Here is an 18499-nt window from a genome sequence, read left to right as displayed (position 1 = left end):
TTTAAGTTTCTTTACTACTGCGTAATCTGGTGCTGCTTTACAGAAGTAGTTCCATCACTAATAAGCCCAAGCTCCGACCATGCACACATTCAGCCACAAGTTAAATCTAATTACTGAATATTAATGAAGTTTTTGTAGGAGGAACTACTGAGTTTTCACACATTTCCTTATTCAAAGCTGTCTTGATTTCCACAGAACTCTACCATCTGTCATGATACCAAATATGACTGATCATTAGATAAAGAAATGATTGAAGAACTTATCCAATTAATTCCTTCTGGGCTTCCACATTGTGACAGTCAAGCCAAGCCACTGTCACCTTGCTAGCATCTCTAGCTTTCTATTGTTCTCACTGCCATGACACCCCTGGTAATTCCACATTCCCTCTTATTAGATCTAATTTTGTGTTTATCAATCATGCATTCTGAACTATCCTTAGAAACACTTAAAGCCATTCAGAAGCACCTCATATTGTCTGAACTGAAGAGAAATATGAACCAGTAATGGAGGCCCAGCTCTCCCCAACCCCAAAGGCATGTGCATGCGTGCACACACACACACACACACATTATAATTACTATATTTGGTTATGCTCAATAAAATAAGCCAGCTGGTCAATAAAATCCTGGACCATGGGACCAAGTTTCCTTGAAACTTCATATGCAGTAACCACTTTAACGGAATTACATTTAGATACCATGCCATGGGCCTCTTCCCATGAAACTCCTCATTTTTACCACTCTGATGTTGTTGAGCACACCTTTTTGACATTGCACAAATGTCTCTCTGTGAGGAAACATTGGAGAATTTTTTTCTTACTTCAGGTTCCAACAATATTTCTGTTTCTCCTAAATTACTAGCTTTGTTTTTGTCCTATGAATGTTGTGAGTTGTGGAACTGATATTTCCCTTTTTGTATTTATTGCTATAAAATCCAGTCCAGACAGGTCCATAAGCCATATCTTCCTGAATAGCCTCAGAACGACAGCTGGAGTGAGGCCAGCAAGCCACATAAATCCCAAGAACCAAGGAGTCACTCGGGATGCCTCACCTACATCGTGCTAGCCTTGGCCATGCAGAGATTTGCAGCGTGGGAGCTAACTTAACCTTCAGTACCTTGTGTTTTCTTAAGTCATCATTTTCTCTCTTACGTGCATTTCTATCTTGCATATAGTTCTAATACAATATATCTATCTTTAATCTGAAGGCTATAAGTAGATGAAAAGTCTGGAGCAATAGAAAACCTAGCACTGATCAAAGTTGCCCAGTAAAATATTTCTGCTCTAGTATCAGGACTTTCTAAGGGACTGTGTGTCTGCCACTGGTATTTGTACAATGTTTGCAGGTTTGTGCACCTTGAGATGTGTTTAGCCAACAAAGAAGGAGATGGCATACAACAGTGTTTAACCAAGCGGACGCCAGAAGCAGTCTACTCGGGTTCAGGTTCCAGCTCTGCCGTTTAATAGCTGTGAGACTAGAGACGAGCAACTTAACTCCTCTGTGCCCCTGTTCCCTCATCTGTAAAATGAGAATAAATTATTTCATCAGGTTGTTATGAAAACTAAATGGATTAAAGGAAGATATTTAGCATACTGTCTGGGAGCTAGTAAGTAATATAAAAGTGTTCGTATCATTCGCATACCTGTTCTACTTTGTGCTCTATCTCCCATATTTAAAATGACTTATTTTATTTTATTTTATTTTTTTACAATTCCTGTCTACTATATAAGCATCAAGCATCACGGGATAATTGAAAGGCAGAAGTAAGATAATGCACCAAAAGCAACATATGAACTTCAATAGTCAGCTTCAACATAATAAAAACCTTGGAAGCTTTCATTACCATCCTTAGAGAATAAAAAAAGCTACACAACCTTAAAATCTCAGAACCAACGGAAAACTGAGGTTGCAGACAAACTATCACCCCAAAATCTGGAGACAAAGGTAAGTCTAGAGTCAGAGTTGCTTACCTAGAGCAGATAGACATGACCGCTGGAGACATAACCTAGTAGGACACTTAAGGGAGAATTCTGGTAAGTTGCTGAAGGCTGCATATGCACCTACAATAAGAAACTCCAGGAGCTGCAGACTGAAGAAGATCCCCACGTTTTGTGGGCTTTACCTGCAGAAACCACACAAGGTACTCCCAGTGAAGGTCCCCAAAAAGATCCCCTCCTGGCTCAGGCAAGAGGAGGGGAAGAGTAATCATTGTGAAATTCACCAGAAAGATCTCCTCAACAAAGGTCTATTGCAGAAAAGGCATTTCCCAGAGCTTTACCCCAGCTGGGAAGGGCCTTCCTCTCCTGTAGCTCTCCTCAGCTTTCCCATCTCACCTAAAGGAAGGGGAGGGGATACCACTGGAACAACACTTGGGAAGCTCACAGCCTAGAGAAGCGAGCCCACCAAAAGACTGAGACTTAATCATAAGATTACAGAAAGGTTCCCCTATCCCCGCACCTAATCACCAAACTAATGGTAGTTATAATAACACAGCATACTTCCTGTGAGGAGGAATACTTAGGCCAGCTCAAAAGACAAAAAGCCAAAGCAAGCAGAGTAGAGGAATTTGAAACCTCTGATATTTACAGCTACAGCAAACAATAAACACAGTTGAATTCCTAGCCATATTAACACAAGTCCTCACACTAAAGGCCTATTTACCTGAGTTCCTATTACCCAATGCAATGCATTTAGGTTTCAAAAATGTCTAAGGCATTCCAAGAAAGAAAGAGAAGGAGAGAGAAAGAGAAAGAAAGAAAGAAAGAAAGAAAGAAAGAAAGAAAGAAAGAAAGAGAAAGAAAGAAGAAAGAAGAAAGAAAAAAAGAAAGAAAGAAAGAGAAAGAAAGAAAGAGGTAGGAAGGGAAGGAAGTATGGAGGGAGAGAGGAAGGAAAAAAGAAAGAATGGCCTGAGAAGACATAGCAAGCATCCGAAACAGACTCAGATATGACACAGATGTTGGAGTTATTAGACAGGAATTTAAAATAACTATGATTAATATGTCAAGAGTTCAGTGGAAAAATTAGACAAAATTCAAGAACCGATGAGTAATGTAAACAGAGAGATGAAAACTCTAAAAAAGAATAAAAGGAAATGCTATAAATGAGTTCCTTTGCTGGGTTCATCAGTACACCGGAGATTAGGAGACAGAAGTGCTAAAATAAATAATCAAAAGGAAACGCTAGAAATTAAAAATAATGCCAGAGAAATAATGTCTCAGATGGGCTCATCCACAGACTTAGCAAAGAATTAGTGAATGAGAAAACACATCAACGGAAACTCCCCAGACTGAAACGCAAAGAGGGGAAAAGGATGAATGAAACAGGACAGAACATCGAAGAACCACGGACAATTTCAAGAGATGTAACATACACACAACTGAAATTTCAGAAGAAAAAGAAAGAAGAAATAGTTGAAGTAATAATTAATTCCAGAATTAATGACAGACGCTAACAAACTGAGAGAATACTAAGCAGAATAAATATCAAAAATAAAAAGCAAAAAGCTGCACATAGATATACACAAACTGCAGAAAACCAAAGAAAAAGAAAAAAATGTCAAAGAGGCCAGAGGAGAAAACACCTTACCTATAGAAAAACAAAGATAAGAATTACAAAAACTACCAAAACTCATCCAACATGAATTAAATCATTCAATGGCCATGTTACTATTAAGGACATTGAATTCATTATTCGAAAGTACTAAAAATGAAATCTTCAGGCCCCGATTTCAGTGGAGATTCTATCAAAGGTTTAAAGGGGACTTAACACCAATTTTACACAATCTCTTTCACAAAGTAGAGAGGAGGTAGGAAAGAGAATTGATGCAATTCTCCATTAATTTTATGAAACTCATTATATCAAAATACAGAAAATATAGCACAAAAATGAAAACAACAGACTAATATTGTTCATAAATAGAGATGCAAAGTCCTCTACAAAGTATTATCAAAGGAAGTCAGCAAAATGGAAAAAGAATTCTGCACTATGACCAAGTGGGCTTTGTTCCAAGTATGCAATATGTGTCCAACATTCCAAAACCAATCAATAGAATACACCTCATCAACAAGCTAAGGAAGAAAACTCATATGATTGTATCAATTAGTGCAAAAAAAGCATACAACAAAATCCAAATCCATTTGTTACATATAACTCAGCAGACATACAGTGGAATTTCTTCAAATTAATAAAGAACATCTGTTTTAAAAACACCTATAGGTAACATACTTTATGGTGAATAAATGGACTTCTCTTTACAGTTAGAAACTAGGCAGGGATGTTCTCTCTCACCATTCCTGTTAAATGTCACACTAAAAATTCTACTTATTATAACAATAGAATGAAAGGAAATAAAAAATATACGTGGGAAAGGAAACAAAGGAATCTTTCTTTATTTCTGATAACATGATTCTCTGTATGGAAAATTCCAAAGAATCTTCAAAAATCTCCTGTAACTAATAAATGATTATATCAAGGTTACAGAATTAAAGGTTAATACATAACATCAATTGTTTTTCTATATGCCAAGAATAAATGACTAGATCTGAAAAAAAATAGATATCATTTAGAACACACGCAAAAAATGAAATACTAAGGTACAAATCTAAGAATATATACGTGAGACATATGTGGGGAAAACTACAAAACTTTGATTTAAGAAACCACAGATCTAAGTAATTGGAGAAATAATCCATTTTCATGGATTGAAAGATTCAATTTGATCTGTAGATCCAATGCAATCCCAATCAAAATACCAGCAGGCTATCCTGTATATATTGGAAAGCTGATTCTAAAGTTTATATCGAAAGGCAAAAATCCAGAAGAGCTAATGTAACACTGAAGAAGAACAAAAATGAAGGACCCATACTACATGATTTCAAGATTTACTATAAATTCACAATAATCAAAAGAGTGTACTATTAGTGAGAGGACAGACATAGATTAATGAGGAAGAATAGAGCACGGAGAATTAGACCCACACAAATGTGGGTCTTTGACAAAGAAATAAAGGCAAATCAGTGAGGAAAGTAAAGTCTTTTCAACAAATGGTGCTGCAAAACTTCAGACAAATCCTAATGGAAGGACGTTCTACAAAATACCTGACCAGTGTTCCTCAAAACTGCCAAGGACATCAAAAAGAAAGAAAGTCTGAGAAACTCATAGCCAAGAGAAGGCTGAGAACACATGATAATCAAGTTTGAGGAGGTATCCTGCATGGAATCTTGGAAAAGGAAAAAAAAAATTGGAGCAAAAGCTAAGGAAATACAAAGTGTGGGTTTTATTTAAAATTAAGTTTATTTGGGGCGCCTGGGTGGCGCAGTCGGTTAAGCGTCCGACTTCAGCCAGGTCACGATCTCGCGGTCCGTGAGTTCGAGCCCCGCGTCGGGCTCTGGGCTGATGGCTCAGAGCCTGGAGCCTGTTTCCGATTCTGTGTCTCCCTCTCTCTCTGCCCCTCCCCCGTTCATGCTCTGTCTCTCTCTGTCCCCAAAATAAATAAAACGTTGAAAAAAAAAATTAAAAAAAAAATAATAATAATAAAAAAATAAAATAAAATAAAATTAAGTTTATTTAATGTATAAACATCAGTTTATAAGTTGTAACAAACATATTATACTAATGTAGGATGTTACTAATAGAGGAAACTGATGTGATATATATGGAAACTTTCTAAACTATCTTTGTAATTTTTCTGTAAACTTAACACAATTCCAAAAGAAAAGGTTTATTAAAAAAATAATAACAAAATAAATAAACAAATAATAAAATAATAAAATACTAGCATATGTTTAATCATCAATTTAAAAAGTTACTGTTAAAGAGAACAGCAAATAAAACCCAAAACCAGCAGAAGACAGGAAATAATAAAGATTAGAGCAGAAATGAATGCTATCGAAACCAAAAAACAAAAACAAAAAACAGTAGAACAGATGAATGAAACCAGAAGCTGGTTCTTTGAAAGAATTAACAAAATTGATAAACGACTAGCCAGTTTTATCAAGAAGAAAAAGGAAAGGGCCTAAATAAGTAAAATCAAGAATGAAAAAGGGGAGATCACAACCAACACAACAGAAATAAAACCAATAATAAAAGAATATTATGAGCAATTATATGCCAATAAAATGGGCAATCTGGAAGAAATGGACAAATTCCTAGAAACATATACACTACCAAAACTGAAACTGGAAGAAATAGAAAATTTGAACAGACCCATAACCAGTAAGGAAACTGAATTAGTAATCAAAAATCTGCCAAAAAACAAGAGTCCAGGGCCAGATGGCTTTCCAGGGGAATTCTACCAAACATTTAAGGAAGAGTTAACACCTATTCTCCTGAAGCTGTTCCAAAAAATAGAAATGGGAAAAAAAACTTCCAAACTCTTTCTATGAAGCAAGCATAACCTTGATTCCAAAACCAGGTAGAGACCCCACTAAAACGGAGAATTATAGACCAATTTTCCTGATGAATGTGAATGCAAAAATCCTCAACAAGACATTAGCCAACCGGATCCAACAATACATTAAAAAAATTATTCACTACGACCAAGTGGGATTTATACCTGGGATGCAGGGCTGGTTCAATATCCACAAAACAATTAACGTGTTTCATCACGTCAATAAAAGGACAAGAAACATGATCCTCTCAATAGATGCAGAGAAAGAATTTGATAAAAACCCTCAAGAACGTAGGGATAGAAGGATCATACCTCAAGATCATAAAGGCATATACGAAAGACCCAATGCTAATATCATCCTTAATGGGGAAAAACAGAGCTTTCCCCTTAAGGTCCGGAACAAGACAGGGATGTCCACTCTCGCCATTGTTATTCAACATAGTATTGGAAGTCTTAGTCTCTGCAATCAGACAACACAAAGAAATAAAAGGCATCCAAATCGGCCAGGAGGAGGTCAAACTTTCACTCTTCGCAGATGACATGATACTCTATATGGAAAACCCAAAAGATTCCACCAAAGAACTGCTAGAACTGATTCATGAATTCAACAAAGTTGTAGGATATAAATCAATGCACAGAAATCGGTTGTATTCCTATATACCAACAAAGAAGTGACAGAAAGAGAAATCAAGGAATCGATCCGATTTACAGTTGCACCAAAAACCATAAAATACCTAGGAATAAGTCTAACCAAAGAGGTGAAAAATCTATGTGCTGAAAACTATAGAAAGCTTATGAAAGAAATTGAAGAAGACACAAAGAAATGGAAAAAGATTCCCATGCTCCTGGATAGGAAGAACAAATATTGTTAAAATGTTAATTGTTAAAATGTTGATACTACCCAAAGCAATCTACATATTCAATGCAATCCCTATCAAAGTAACAATAGCATTCTTCACCGAGCTGGAACAAATAATCCTAAAATTTGTATGGAACCAGAAAAGACCCCGAATAGCCAAAGCAATCTTGAAAAAGAAAACCAAATCAGGAGACATCACAATCCCAGACTTCAAGCTATACTACAAAGCTGTAATCATCAAGGCAGTATGGTACTGGCACAAGAACAGACATTCAGATCAACGGAACAGAATAGAGAACCCAGAAATGGACCCACAAACGTATGGCCAACTAATCTTTGACAAAGCAGGAAAGGCTATCCAGTGGAATAAATACAGTCTCTTCAGCAAGTGGTGCTGGAAAAACTGGACAGCGACATGCAGAAGAATGAACCTGGACCACCTTCTTACACCATACACAAAAATAAGCTCAAAATGGATGAAAGAGCTCAATGTAAAACAGGAAGCCATCAAAATCCTCAAGGAGAAAGCAGGCAAAAACCTCTTTGATCTTGCCTGCAGCAACTTCTTACTCAACACGTTTCCAGAGGCAAGGGAAACAAAAGCAAAAATGAACTACTGGGACCTCATCAAAATAAAAAGCTTCTGCACAGCAAAGGAAACAATGAACAAAACTAAAAGGCAACCGACCGAATGGGAGAAGATATTTGCAAATGACATATCAGATAAAGGGTTAGTATACAAAATCTATAAAGAACATATCAAACTCAACACCCAAAAAACAAATAATCCAGTGAAGAAATGGACAAAAGGCATGAATAGACACTTCTCCAAAGAAGATATCCAGAGGGCCAACCGACACATGAAAAAATGCTCAACGTCACTCATCATCTGGGAAATACAAATCAAAACCACAATGAGATACCACCTCACACCTGTCAGAATGGCTAACATTAACAATTCAGGCAACAACAGATGTTGGCTAGGATGCAGAGAAAGAGGATCTCTTTTGCATTGTTGGTGGCAATGCAAGCTGGTGCAGCCACTCTGGAAAACAGTATGGAGGTTCCTCAAAAAGCTAAAAATAGAAATATCCTACAACGCAGCAATTGCACTATTAGGCATTTATCCAAGGGATACAGGTGTGCTGTTTCAAAGGGACACATGCACGCCCATGTTGATAGCAGCACTATCAACAACAGCCAAAGTATGGAAAGAGCCCAAATGTCCATCGATGGACGAATGGATCAAGAAGATGTGGTATATATACGTATATAATGGAATATTACTCGGCAATCAAAAAGAATGAAATCTTGCCATTTGCAACTACATGAATGGAACTGGAGGGTATTATGCTAAGTGAAATTAGTCAGTCATAGAAAGACAAAAATCATATGATTTCACTCTTATGAGGACTTTAAGTGACCAAACAGATGAACATAAGGGAAGGGAAACAAAAATAATATAAAAACAGGGAGGGGGACAAAACAGAACAGACTCATACATATGGAGAACAAACTGAGGGTTACTGGAGGGGTTGTGGGAGGGTGGGATGGGCTAAATGGGTAAAGGGCATTAAAGAATCTACTCCTGAAATCACTGCTTCACTATATGCTAACTAATTTGGATGCAAATTTTAAAACATAAAAAATAAAGTTAAAAAAATACTAAAAACTTATAAAAATTAAAACACCATGACATTTTTTTTAAAAGTTACTGTTAACATTTTGGCACATGTATATTATTCATCTATTCTTTAAGATGTGTGCATACTGTAAAAATCTGATTTTATATATATTTATTACATGTGTTTGTGTGTATATGTTTTTGCACATTAAAATATTGGCTATACAATGGTACTCATAAGTAAGTATAATTGTACTTACCTGAATTTAAGCTACTTTGTTATTTGAGGAATATGTTATTTGTGAGGTATATATACTGGGCCAGATAATTAAAGTAGGTGCTTAAGAAAGAGCCAACCAGTTTTGGTTCATATCTTGATTCCATGACTCAATAGTTTGGTAACTTAACTCCTATAAAATCAAGGGTTTTTTTTTATCCTTCCTCTGCTTTGTTTTTATAAACTATAAAATGGGGAACTAATAGTAACCACCTTATGGGGGTTCTTATGAAGCCTAATGATTACATATCTCATCATATATAAAATATAATATGGTGTTGAATAAAATACATATCATATATACTATATTATGTAGAACATTTATTGCTATACATATTTATACACACACGTATATATTAGAGCACTGGCTGGCACATGGTAAGCATTCAGTGAGTGTTTGCAATTATTGTGAACTTTCCAAAAACATTCTGCAAGGGAATTATTGTTATCTCTGTTTTACACAGGGTAGACCTGAGGCTCTGAGAATGTTCATAATTTCCCTAAGAGCTCCAAGCTAGTAAGGAACTCAGTGGGATTTGAAATCAGGTATGTGAGTCTGAAACCAAAATATATACCCTTTTAATCATTACATTTACTATCAATAATGACTGCTTTGATCACAAAATGGAGATGCATTTCTTAGGCTTATTATTGCCAGTAAGAAAGTGACTCTTGTCATAAATGTTTTCACACAAAATAGAGTCCACTAAGGATTTGTTATGCTGTTATGGACAGCTTAAGCTTATGTGTTTAAACAGTCCGAAGAAATACAGTGGGGGAAAATTCCATTTAAGTTTTGGAAGCCAAGGAAATGTCCTATCCATAGACCAGAAACTTTAGGATTTCTTCAACAGAGTATATTGATAAATCTAAAATGAGGGATGGTTAGTCAACACACAGGACATTATATGTTAAAGAAAAGTCCCAAAGATGAGTAAGAGGGAACACACTGACTTGAACCCAACAGCGTATCAAAATTTGAAGGAGAAAGGATTGCCCATGAGGTGATCGCTTGGGGGCTATTGATTGGGTGGAGAAGGCGGAATTAGAAAAAACTACAAAGTGAATAAACACCTACCACAGATACAGACCATCTCCTCAAAAATATTTACTCAAACACACATAAATTTAGTCCAGATTGATATATTAGTCAAAAAATGGAGGTAATGCCACCATGTTGCCAAGTGATGGTAGCAATAATGGAGAATGGAAGAAATGTCTGAGTTGACTGTCTCAACAAGACAAAGAAACAAACAAACAAAAAAAAACAATAATAAGAAGAAAACTAGTTAGACCAGATGGACCTAACAAATGCATACAGAACATTCCATCAACAGCAGCAGAATACACATTCTTCTCCAGTGCACATGGAACATTCTCCAAGGTAGATCACATGTTAGACCACAAAACAAACCTTAATAAATTTAAGACTGAAATCATATCAAGCATCTTTTCTAACCACAATGGTATGAAACTAGAAATCAATGACAAGAGGAGCGCCTGGGTGGCTCAGTCTGTTAAGCAACTGACTTCGGCTCAGGTCATGTTCTCACAGTTCGTGGTTCGAGCCCCACATCAGGCTCTGTGCTGACAGCTCAGAGCCTTGAGCCTGCTTCCAATTCTGTGTCTCCCTCTCTCTGACCCTCCCCTGCTCAGGCTCTGTCTCACTCTCTCTCTCTCTCAAAAATAAACATTAAAAAAATAAAAAATAAAAAAAAAAAGAAATCAATCACAAGGAGAAGACCGGAAAATTTGCAAATATGTAGAAATTGAACAGCATGCTCCTGAAAAAACAAAGAAGAAGTCAAAGAGGAAGTCAAAAGAGAAAACAAACAAAAATATTTTGTGACAAATGAAAATGGAAACACAACATACTAAAACAGGATGCAGCTAACACTGTTATAGGAAAGAAATTTCTTAGTGGTAAGTACTTACGAAAAGAAAAAAGATCCCATGCAGTGAAATAGCATGACACACCTCTCACTATGGCTAAAATAAAAAGAGTGACAACAAATGTTAGTGAGGACACTGAAAAACCGGATCACACGTACATTGCTAGTGACAGTGAAAAGTGATATAGCCATTCTGGAAAATGGCTAAACATAAAGCTAAACATAAAACTATCATACAACCTAGCCATGACATTACTTGGCATTTATTCCAAAGAAATGAAAGTTTTATGTTCACACAAAAACCTGTACAGTAATGTTTATGTTTGTGGCAGCTTTACTTGCAGTGGCCTCAACCTGGAGGCGACCCAGACGTGCTTCAATGGGTGAATGGTGCATCCACGCCATGGAATACTAGTCACCCATATAAAGAAAAAAAAAAAACATTGAGACACAAAACAATCCAGGTCAATCTCTAAGGAATGTAATGAGCAAGCAAAAGCAATTCCAAAAGCTTCCATACAGTATGATTCTATTTACATAACATTCATGAAATGACAAAATTTTAGAAACGGATAAAATATGAAAGTTGCCAGGGAGTAGACACAGGGTTGAAGGAGAGAGGGAAAGATATGGTTATAACAGAGCAACACAAAACATCTTTGTGCTTTTGGAAATGTTCAGAATGTTTACCAGGGTGGTGAACCTATGAACCTACACAGGTAATGAAACTATATAGAACTTTACACACACACACACACACACACACACACACACACACGGACACAAGTAAACAGTAAAACTTGGGAAATGTTGATAAAAGAGATTGTATCAATGCCAGTATTGTCAGTATTCTGGTTGTAATATTATATCACAGTTTTGTAAAATGTTACCATTGGGAGAAACTGGGAAAAATATACAGAGCATTTTACTATATTCTCTTACAACTGCATATGAATCTATAATTATCCCAATTTTAATGCAGTTACTAACAACAGGAAAAACAACATGTTGTGTAAGAAAGAAAAATAATGATAGCAAAATACTTGGCTTAACCACAGTTTTTGTAGAGTCAAAAGAATAAAAACACTGAAAATGTAAAAAAGAAAAAAATAAAGATTTAAAATATAAAACCTAACTTTACACCACAAGTAACTAGAAAAGAACAAACTAACCACACAAAGTTCGCACAAGGAAGGAAATAACAATGATAGAGTGGAAATAAATGAAATAAGGACGAAAAAGATGCTTTTTTAAAAAAATCAATGAAACTAAAATCTGTTTTTTAAAGGAAAAAATAGACAAATGTGTAGCTAGACATATCAAGAAAAAAAAGAGGACACAAATAAACAATCGTATAAATGAAAGGTGAGAAATTATAGCTGATACCAAAAAAAATGCATAGGATCAAAAAAGATTACTACTACATGCCAAAAAATTGACCAACCTAGAAGAATTAGATAAATTCTTAGACACATACAATCTACCAAGACTGAATTATGAGGAAATAGAAGATCTGAACAGACCAATTACTAGTAAGGATATTGAATCTGTAATTAAAAACATCCCAACAAAAACAAGAACAAAAAATGTCCAGAACCAGATGGTTTCACTGGCAAATTCTACTGAACATTTAAAGATGAACGAATACCAATCCTTTTCAAACTCTTCCAAAAAAATTGAAAAAGAAGGAATACTCCCAATCTCATTTTATGAGGCCAGCATTACCCTGACAGCAAGCCAGACAAGGACACTGCAAGAAAAGAAAATTACAAGCCAACATCCCTGATAAACATAGATGGAAACATTTTCAACACAATATTAGCAACCTGAATTCAACAATATTGTAAGCATCATATAACATAATCAAGTGGGATTTATTTCAGGGATGCAAGGACAGTTTGACATCCACAAATCAACAAAAGTGTATACCACATTAACAAAATGAAAGATAAAGAGAATCCTTCCAATAAATGCAGATAAAAGCATTTGAAAAAATTCAACCACCCTTCATAGTAAAAACTCAATGAACTGAGCATAAAGGGAACACGTCTCAACATAATAAAGGCCATGTATGAAAAGCCCATGGCTCACTTAATGGGAGAATATCAAAAGCTTGTTTTCTAAGGTCAGAAGCAAGACAAAGATGCCCTCTCTCAATGCTTTTATTCAATATAGTATTGGAAGTTCTGGCCAGAGCAATAAGGCAGAAAAAGAAATAAAAGTTTCATCCAAATCAAAAAGGCAGAATTAAAACTCTCTGTATTTGCAGATGACAAGATATTATGTATAGAAAACCCTGAACCAAAACATTTAGTTTAGTTTAAGTAATAAACAAGTTTGTCAATTTGTTCCTTTACAATAATTAATTATTAAAATAAAACTAACAAACAAATTCAAAGAAGTTGCAGGATAGAAGATAATTATAAAACATCACTTGCTTTTCTACACACCAACAACAAACTATCAGAAAGAAAAATTAATAAAAATATCCCACTTGTAACTGCATCAAAAAGAATAATGTTGGGATGAGCACTGGGTGTTATATGGAAACCAATCTGGCAATAAATTATATTTAGTATAAAAAAAGAAAAAGAAAAAAAAAGAATAAAATTCCTAGGAATAAATTTAACTAAGGTGAAAGGTCTATACACTAAAAACTGTAAAAAACTAATCAAAACAATTGAAGAAGGCACAAATCAAGGACAATATGTCCCATGCTCGTGCATTTGAAGAATTAATATTGTTAAGATGTCCACACTACCCAATGCAGTAAATAGATTTAATGCAGTTTCTATCAAAATTCTAAGGGCCCTTTAGCACAGAAATTTTAAAAAATCCTAAAATTTGTATGGAACCATAAAGGACCCTAAAGAGACAAAGGGAAAGAAGAACAAAGCTGTTGGCATCACCCTTCTTGGTTTCAAACCGTATGACAAAGCTATAGTAATCAAAACAGCGTGGTATTGGCATAAAGATACACAGAAGTTAATAGAACCTAATACAGATTTCAAAAATAAACCCATGTGTTTTGGCCTATTAATTTACAACAAGACAGTCAATAATATACAAAGGGGAAATGATAGTCTCTTTATAAAGTGTGGGGGAAACTGGACAGCCACATGAAGAGAATGAAACTCAATCACTATCTTACACCACACCCAAAACCCAACTCAAAATGAGTTCAAGACTTAAACATAGATCTGAAACCAATAAACTGGCAGAAGACAAAGGGGTAACCTCCTTGATACTGGTCTTGGCAATGGTTTCTTGAATAAGATACCCAAAACACAGGCAACAAAAGCAGAAACAAACAAGGGGACAGCATTAAAATAAAGAAGCTTTGGTAGAGCAAAGGAAATAATCAACAAAATGAAAAGGCAACCTATGATAAGGGAGGAAATATTAACCTATGATAAAGGAGGAAATATTAACCTATGATAAGGGAAGAAATATTAACCACATATCTGATAAATGGTTAATATCCAAGAGGTACAAGGAATTCATACAACTCAATGGCAACAAAAGCCACAAATAACTCAATTGAATAATTGGGCAACAGAACTAAATAAACATTTTTTTTCAAAGAAGACATATGGCTAGCCAACAGGTACGTAAAAAGATAGTCAACATCACTAATTATCAGAGAAGTTCAAATCGAAACTACTGTGAGATATCACTTCACACCTATTAGGATGGCCATTATCAAAAAGACAGGAGATAACAGAGCCTGGTGAGGATGTGGAAAAAGGGAACACCCGTGCCCTGCTGGTGAGAATGTAAACTGGTGCAGCCACTATCGAAAATAATATAGAGGTTCCTCGAGAAACTAAAAATAGAACTACCTTGTGATCCAGCATTCCCACTTCTGGGTATATATACCCAAAGGATACAAAATCACTATCTCAAAGAGGTATTTGTACACCCATGTTTGTTGCGGCATTGTTTGCTATAACCAATGCATGGACACAGCCTAAGTGTCTATCGGTGTAATAAATGGATAAAGAAAATGTGGTATATATACAATGGAATACTATCCAGCCTTTCAAAAGAAGGAAATCCTGTCATTCGTGATGACATAGGTGAACCTAGAGGGCATTATGTTAAGTCAAATTAGCCTCAAAGAGAAAGACAAATACTGCATGGTATCACTTATTACAGAATCTTTTTTTAAGTAAAATTTGGGGCACCTGGGTGTCTCAGTCAGTTAAGCTTCCAACTCTTGGTTTTGGTTCAGGCCATGATCTCACAGCTTCATGGGTTTGAGCCCCAAGTTAGGCTCTGTGCTGGTGGCATGGAGCCTGCTTGGGATTCTCTCTCTCTCTCTCTCTCTCTCTCTCTCTCTCCCTCTCCCTCTCCCTCTCCCTCTCTCTGTCGCTCCCCCAATTGCGCTGTCTCTGTCTCTCTTGAAATAAATAAAACTTAAAAAAAAATAAAATAAAATACAAGTCAAATTCGTAGAAACATAGAGTAGAATAGTGGTTGCCAGCAGCTGGGAGTGGGGGAAATAGGGAGAAGTTGGTAAAACGCTACAAACTTTCAGATATGTGATGAATGCGGCCAGAGGATCTAATGTGACTATAGTCACAAGGTGACTACATTTGGTCAACATTGTATTGTATAAATGAAATTTGCTAGGAGAGTAGGACTTAAATGTACGCATGCACACACAAAAGGTAACTATGTGAGATAAAGAAAGTGTTAGTTAACTGGCTGGGGGGAGGTTGTATATACACATATTAAATTATCACATTGTACACTTTAAGTATCTTACAATTTCTTTAGCAAATCTAGCTCAATAAAGCTGGGGGGGGGTGGGAAGGAAGAAACAAAAGGAAACCAACTGCTTGGCAGAGGGGCTAAGCTCTCATTACCTCACTATCCCTCACAATTCATGTCTCTACTTGGCAAATACAATTATCATAAATATAAAAGTGTTCATTGGGGCTCCTGGCTGAGCCCCAAGGAGCATCTAACTGAGCATCTGACTTCAGCTCAGGTCATGATCTCACGGTTCATGGGATTGAGCCCCACGTCAGACTCTGTGCTGACAGTGTGGAGCCTGCTTGGGATTCTCTCTCTCCCTCTCTCTCTCTGTCTCTGCCCCTCCCTGATTCACACTTTCTCTCAAAATAAATAAATGAACTTGAAAAATTGTTCCCTTTCCCCTCATCTGAGCCTGTGAGATCCAAGGAAAGACCAACATACCAGAATTTGTGATTTTAGACAACTTTGGACTTGTGAAGATGAACAGAGGAAAATAGCCAAACACATAAAAACAGACTTCAGTTCAAAAGAAATGAGCCAATCCAAGAAATCAAGCAAATATTCTTCAATGTCACTGGATTTACTGCAATAAAAAGAGAAAGATTTGGGGGGAAGTTAAAGAGCATATTACATTTATGAATCTACATTATTAGTCAAGTACTAAGTGTCAGCCATGAGAGGTGTGGAAAGGATGCCTATTCCCAGATTTACAAGTGACACAGAGGCAGCACCACCTTCGTGAGATTCCAGAAGCCCTCATCTAGTAGAGCAGAAGATGTGCTTTCTTATTTAGTGAGGGGAGATTGTTCAGAGACTACTCAATAATCACGAGTTAAGAATGATGAGAGAGGGGCGCCTGGGTGGCTCAGTCCGTTAAGCGTCTGACCTCAGCTCAGGTCATGATGTCATGGTTCGTGGGTTCGAGCCCCGTGTCGGGCTCTGTGCTGACAGCTGGGAGCCTGGAGCCTGCTTCTGATTCTGTGTCTCCCTCTCTCTCTGTCCCTCCTCTGCTCACACTGTCTCTCTCTGTCTCTCAAAAATAAATAAATGGAAGAAGAAGAAGAAGAAGAAGAAGAAGAAGAAGAAGAAGAAGAAGAAGGAGGAGGAAGAGGAGGAGGAGGGGAGAAAAAAGATCCCTGGGTGGCTCAGTCGGTTAAGTGTCTGACTTCAACTCAGGTCATGATCTTGCGGTTCATGGGTTCAAGGCCCGCATCAGGCTGTGTGCTGACAGCTCAGAGCCTGGAGCCTGCCTCAGATTCTGTGTCTCCCTCTCTCTCTCTGTCCATCCCCCATTTGCACTCTGTGTGTGTGTGTCTCTCTCTCTCTCAAAAATAAATAAACATTAAAAAAAATTCAATAAAAAATTTAAAAAGTGTTTTAAAACTAAAAAAAAAAGAATAGTGAGAGAAAAGATAGGGCACACAAAGATATCTGGGAGCCAGGACATAGTGTAGCAGCAGTTTCAGGAGAAAACAGAAGGCAGATGTGAGGCAGATTCCAAATAACAAGAGAGATCGCTCCCCGAACTTAAGACAGGTTCGAGGCCTGGGGTCAAAGGGGCCCATGACTGCCAGACAAAACAAACAAACAAAAGCTATATATTCGCATGATATGTTTTCATTTCAGAAAGAAAGAAAACATTCTGAATGAATACAGCACGAATAATAAAGAAGTTGTCGACAAAGGATAAAGTATTCATTTTATATTAAAATTCTCCTCATAACACAACATGACAGAAGGCAATGAAACAATGTCCACAGAGTTCTGATGAAAAATGGCCTTGGAAGAAGAAATTTATAACAAGACAAGAGAAGAGAAACAGATATTATCAAACATGGGAAGTCTCAGAAGATATTTCAACCAAATACATTTTCTGGGGGGACAAAATTGTAAGTCTAATAAATTTAAATGAGAAAAGACAAGAAAACACAAACACAACCCCTTAGGTGTTGTGTTAGTTCATAAAGACCACCATAACAAAATAACACAGACTGAAGGTCTTAACCAGAGACTTGGATTTTCTCACAATTCCAGAGTCTAGAAGCCTGAAATCAAGGTGCTGCTAGGATTGGTTTCTTCTGAGGCCTCTCTCTTTGGCTTCTCAGAGACGCCATCTTTTCTCTGGGTCCTCACATGGTCTTCCCTCCATACACGGGAACATCTATGCCGTCTCCTTTTCTTACACGGGCACCAGTCACATTGGATCAGAGCCCACGGTGGCGACCTCACTTTAATAATATCTTTAAGGACGCTACCTTCAAAAACAATCCCTGAGGTATGGGGAGTTAGAGCTTTCAGCATATGGGTTTTGAGAGAACATAATTCACTCTACAACAGGCATCAACAGCTACATATTGAAGAACGTGTTAAGTGGCCTTCATTAATGAACGTTTAAAGAAAGTACAAATTTTACACTTTGACTCAAAAAAAAAAATAGAAAACTCTGAGATTAGTAATGATGTAAAAATGTTTCAAATTTAAAAATATTCTGAAATGAGAAACGGAGGACTTCGTTGATGTTTTTTTTATAGAAACTCAAATCACAGATAATTCTTAAACAGCCTAAACCCTTCCAGATCAAAGAATTAGAGAAAAGCTGTAAACCCCATTCTATAAAACGAGCATAAACCTTGTCCCAAACCTTGACAAGAATGTTCTCATGGACCAAAGACTGTGCTCCCATCCCTCTCCCCTTT

Source organism: Prionailurus viverrinus, chromosome C1, assembly GCF_022837055.1.
Source record: "Prionailurus viverrinus isolate Anna chromosome C1, UM_Priviv_1.0, whole genome shotgun sequence".
NCBI lineage: Eukaryota > Metazoa > Chordata > Mammalia > Carnivora > Felidae > Prionailurus > Prionailurus viverrinus.
This window is presented reverse-complemented; position numbering follows the sequence as displayed.